The sequence below is a fragment of the Hydra viridissima genome, unplaced genomic scaffold, assembly GCF_058129835.1.
Source record: "Hydra viridissima isolate aposymbiotic clone 2 unplaced genomic scaffold, HvirCarnegie_v1 scaffold_2, whole genome shotgun sequence".
Taxonomy (NCBI): domain Eukaryota; kingdom Metazoa; phylum Cnidaria; class Hydrozoa; order Anthoathecata; family Hydridae; genus Hydra; species Hydra viridissima.
Genome location: NW_028324301.1, coordinates 24,171,049 through 24,177,048, shown reverse-complemented (window position 1 = coordinate 24,177,048; position 6,000 = coordinate 24,171,049).

Sequence of the window (6,000 nt, the reverse complement as noted above, 5' to 3'; positions counted from 1 at the left end):
TTTAGTGTAAAATATGATAACTTTTAAATGTCTTCAACAAAGTATAAATTATTACTTTTCTCAGCGTTGAGATTTTTGCCAAATTCGATTAAAATCAAGGATTCCTTCTCAGGATTGCATCGTTTAGAATTTTTTCACTTCTAGTTATCAGAAAACGTACTGTTGAATCAATTTGTTTCGTATCTTAAGTCATTTTAACATTTAACGTTACTGAATTTCATTATTTTTCCCTAGCATAACAACTGAGGGTCGCTCACACGAATAATATTAAATAAATAGTTTCTGTTTTATTCAGGCCCTTATGTGCTGGCTAATCTTTAAAAATGAGACAGTTTGCATAAGATGAAAAAGAATTAGACCTTAATTTATTGATAATCTTAAATCTGTACATCCGCTTTCATATATTTTCTTTTGTCAAAGATCATGTTATTGATTGAGAACATCATTGAGTAAACTTTAAAAGGAACATTCATTAAAGCTTTAAAAGATGACAACATTTAAAATAGCGATTTTCACAGCCATTTCTTTTAAAACATTAGTTTGGACAGTGACGTCGCGAGCATAACTATCGTGAGTAGGACCCGGGGCATGAAAGACCCTTCCCACCCCTCGCTACGCCACTGAGTGGGGGATTAATATATTTAAGACAATAACAAGCTAAGACAAGGGCTAATAACCTTTTTTTTTCAAATCAGCTTTTGAAAATTGAATTATAGCAGGTTTTACTAAAGCACCAGGTTTTCTTTTTAAAAACTTGACTGAGGCTTTAAACAGTTTTTTACGACTTTCGCAACATTCAACACTTCTCGGTAGAAAACAAAAACTAGATGTAAAATATTTAGTTGCGTGAGTTTCCGCTTTTGGCTTATATACTTTTATATGCAATTTTTGTGGTATATAAGTAAGAAAAGAATGAATTCAACGTCAGCCTATAAAACAATAGACAGAAATAATAAACGTACGCAGTGCATACATAAAGATAAAACTTATACTAAATGCGCTGAGACAAACTTATCCGTAATATAAATTAAGAATTAAAAGCATATCAACCGTTAAAAAAACACACAAGAAAAATTATTTAAAGCATTTGAAGGAAATTTCTAAGCGAAGAAATTCAAGCTGAATTTGAGCAATTGTTTGTAACCACAAAAGCACGTGTGCAAAAATAAAATCACAAAGACGGACGATTAAAAGTCGTCTTTTAAAACTTTTTTTTCTGTAGGATCAACGTTCTTTTGTCTTTTGAATGGTGCTCACTTGCGTTAAAAAAAAGTTTAAACTAACACTTTGTTAAAACAATAAAACAAGAGATGTGAGTTAAATTGATCAGTTCCATAACGTAAGTAAGCGTGATTAAAAAAATGAACACCGTTTTTTGAAATTTCCTTTAAAAATGTAACTTTACTTTTATTATTAACTGTTGCTAAAACTTGTTATTAGGCAAATTCATAATGTTGTATAAAAGTTCAGAACTAATTCACGTACTTTGACCTTCAAAGTTAAAAAAATCCAAATGTGGATTTAGTTGGCTTGTGAACGACTCATTTACGTAATTGTACATTTATGTGCATGCAAGTAAGTTTAAATTGTACATGGTTGTTAATACAGTATGACTAACAACCGACATGAAACAATTACAATATAATTTTCTAGCAATTAAGGTCTTTTACTACAAACATTTCTCAGGTTAATGGAAGACCTCATTCACAGCAGCATTATTATTGCCATTGTATAGATATGTTGTAGGATCTACAGTTTTATTTGTATATATTTTGAAAAATATATAGGGGAGACCGCGGCTAGCTGGCTACAGTTTTAGTTTTTGAGCTTTGTGCATTTCTGGGTGAACTTTTTTGAGGATATCAAATTGCACTTCAAAAGAATGTGAATTCGGCACGCATGTTCAAGTGTCAAACATTACAAAAAAATAATTGGTGGCCCAAAAAGGGCCTCCAAAAAAGAAAAAAATATGTGCCAACTTACCCCGGCCCGGGGTAAGTTGTCTATACTCTCAGGGTAAGTTGGCACACCATATAAAAAGAGACAAGTTTAGCAACATTAAGCATATATTTCAAAGGCATCTTTTATATAAAAAGTCTCGATGATTTTTATCCAACAATATTTTTTGACATTAACTTTTATTGCCCTTAAGTCAATTAAATAGACTTTCCCTCTATAAAAATAGCATCAAACAACATTTTTTGTAACATTTTTAGAATTTACAGGCCTGTCTATTTTTTTTTTATAATTTCGCATGTCTGTAGATCTGTAGTGTTATATAACTTAAGTGAATTTACGGCTAATGCGAAAAGTTGTAAGTTGGCACATGTTGCCAACTAGCCCGGCGATCATTGTGGCAACTAACCCCAAAAGCTCTTTGTTCACAAAATGGCTTATAAAACCCCAAATACACAAAATGTGATTGGTTAGCGTGAACCATACAATGCCTAAACCTATTCGAGTTTACTTGTAGCTAATGCTATTGCTTTTTAAAATTGAAAAAGTAATCTAGTAACAAAAATTTTAAAATTAGTTAAAAAACACAAAAATCGCTCTAGCTTTTATGCGCATACGCATATAGCCCTGATACTACACTAAAAGATGAACTAGTTAAGTGGGAAGGTTTCATGTGAATTTTGGAAATTTCTGGGTGGAAAATTCCAAAGTTAAACGCAGTGTGTCAACTTACCCCTGTGACCAACTAGCCCCGGTCTCCCCTATATAGAAATTTAAAAAAAAGACTTACAGGGGAAAAATTTGTTTACGGGAAAGAAATTTATCCAAGAATCCAAATTTGCTTTCAATAAGTAGAGCCCCTAAGAATTGCCATTTTGAAGAGGAAGTCATTCAGGAAACTAACGAATCAGAAGACCCATATATTTCCTGGGTATCATAATCTGCATTGATTAAAAATTAAGAAAATGATAACTAATCATACTACATTTTTTACTCTTTGCTATTTAGGAAGTTATGTATGAATCCTCACCCTTTTTTGAATTTTCATTGTTTTAATCACAAATGAAGATTTTCTTTGTAAAATGCGGAGCGTTTTTATTGCAGAAAAATATGCAGATTTCATTGAGTCAGAAGTTGTAGTTCCTTGAAACGACATATATGGAAAAAAAAAATGTAAATGTTAATAGTAGGGGAAGCACTGAACATTTTGATCCTGTGGAGATTTAAGACATTTTATAAAAAAAAAGCTGATTTTGTTAGCGCTGGACACTCCGGTGCAGAATGGATGAAGGATCGGACAATGTCATCATTCCAATTACTTTCGGCTCCCCCCCCCCCCCCTCATCTTCGGTGCTTCTGTCAAATGCTCAACTTAGTTGAGGGTGAAGTCGTTGCCGGTTTGCAAAAAAATCCTCACTCTTCCAGGTATTCAGACTTTTAAAAAAAGACCGGTGCAGATCATTTAATGACAACAAAACAATCGGCAAATTCATATAAAGTACTGGTGAATTGGAGAGACCGGGGCTAGTTGGCTGCAGCGGTAAGTTAACACACTGCGTTTAACTTTGAAATGTTCCACTAGAAATTCACATTGAACCTTCCTACCTATTCATCTTCCAGTATAGTATCAGAGCATAGAAGCTATTGATATAATATTTTATAGCATATAGCGATTTTTGTGTTTTTTTACTAACTTTGCAACTTTTGTAAATATATTACTTTTTCCATTTTAAAAAGCAGTAGCATTAACTACAAGTAAACTTGAATAGATGTAAGTGTTTTATAAACCACTCTAACCAATCACACTTTGTGTTTTTAAATATTTCGCGTTTTTGGGGATTTGTAGGCCATTTTGTGAGCAAAAAGCTTTTGGGTTTAGTTGTCACAATGATCGCGGAGCTAGTTGGCAACATGTGCCAACTTACAACTTTCCATATTGCTAGCAAATTCATTGAAGTTCTATAAAACTGCAGATCTAAAAACATGAAAAGTTATGAAAGAAAAGTAGACAGGCCTGTAAATTCTCAAAATGTTGTAAAAAATGCTGTTGATACTATTTTTATAGAAAGAAAGTCTATTCGGTTGACTTAAAGGCAATAAAAGTTAAGGTCAAAAAATATTATTGGGTAAAAATCATCAATAGTTTTTATAAAAAAAGATGGGCTTGAAATAGATGCATAGTGTTGCTAAACCTCTCTTTTTATATGGTGTGCCAACTTACCTAGAGGGTATAGGTAACTTACCCCGGCCCGGGGTAAGTTGGCACATATTATTTTCTATTTTAGAAGCCCTTTTTGGGTAACCAATTTTTTTGTTTGTTTTTTAAATGTTTGACACTTGAACATGCTTGCAAAATTCATATTCTTTATATTTTTATTGGGTTTTTTTATAGGGTTTTTTTTATGGGTGTTTTTATATTTGTTTTAATTTAATGTCAATGAATTTTTGGGTGTTGTTTGTTAAATGATTTTTTGATTTATTAAATTTCTGTAAGTAAATAAAATTCGGATTATTTTGTATTTTTATATTTTCATTGCCATGAATTGGTCAGTGAAAATGCAGAAGGCAAAGAAAACAAAAAATGTGAACAGCTCTGAATTAATAAAGTCAACTATCTTTGATGGTTCCATAACTTTTGATGACGAAGATCTTCTTTTGTCAGAGAGTTTTACAGCGTCATTAGGTTTTTCCTATGCAATAGATAGCATGGTGAATAAGGCGGATCGACATGGCCATGTTTGAAAAACGGTTTCACAATTTAAAATCTATTTGCATTATCTCTCATTTTAATTTTAACAAACCTTTAAATTCTGACCTTAAATTCAAACCGTTAAAATCTGTAAATCCTTTATCTGTAAATCCTTAAAAAAAAAAAGATTTATTAACCGCTAACAGTAATTAAGCTCTCTTTTACTTCTAGCAGCTTTTTACATTCTTAGATGAGTATATTACTAAAACAAGTTCTGAAAAATTATTACTAATGGTCATACTTCTAAATCCTAAAAGTCTTAAAAGTATAATTCTAATCATTTGTAAATCTGCTTTTTTTTTTATTTATTTATTAACTTATTACTTACGGTTAATTTGTCAAATAATTTATTTTTAGTTTCAATTTCTTATACACAAATTTAAAATAAAATTTTCGAAAATTAGATTCTAGCCCACTGCGAAAGGTGACATAACACGCGTTGATAAAAATGAATTTTGAAAAGGAATGTTATATCGCAAGCTCAAAAACTTTTTGCCAATACTTTTTTTTTAGCGCTGATGTAACTCGGGGGAGGGATTTTGAATTAGCACTAGCAAATAGTCTTAGTAAAAAGCACTTCCAAAAGCACAAGCAAACAGTGGGTACAACCCCTTGGTAAGGATGTAGTATATTTACACAAAGGCAATAAAAACGAAATAAAAACGAGGTTTTTATTTACAATCCTTGCCACAGATGACATCATTTTGATAAAAAAAACTAAGGGTACGAAATTTATGTACTTAAAATCAAAGTACGAGTATGTGAGCCTTCCTCTTTTTTTTAGCTTGTATTTCTTGGGTATTGGCAGTATAAACTTTTTTTTTTTTTTTTTTTTTTTTGATCTGGAGTAAATTTCTCATCCCGACAAACGAATTTTTTTTGTCATCCCGACAAATCAATCTTTAAAAACTCCTTGCTAAAAAAGTTTGCGATTCTTTTCGTCTCAAAAATGTTCCATAGAGTTTAGGTCTAACAGCTATAAAGGTGAATAGAGTTGTTTTGATAGATTATACCGTATCCGCTCCTGCACTAACTATGTTTCGGATCATTGCCCTGCTATAAATGTTACTGCAGTCCAAGGCACAACGTGTTAACAAATTTCTGTAGACTGCCTCGCATAATCTGAAGGTATTGGCAATAGTCCAGTAATTCTCAATGCTATCCCTAGAAGCAGCCATTCATCCTTAAACCATTACACTTCCATGCTTGACGAAGGCAAAGAATTTTTTCGGATTAAACTTATTTTTGCATCGCAAAGCATTATTGTAAAAATTCTCCGTCAGCCACTTCAAAAA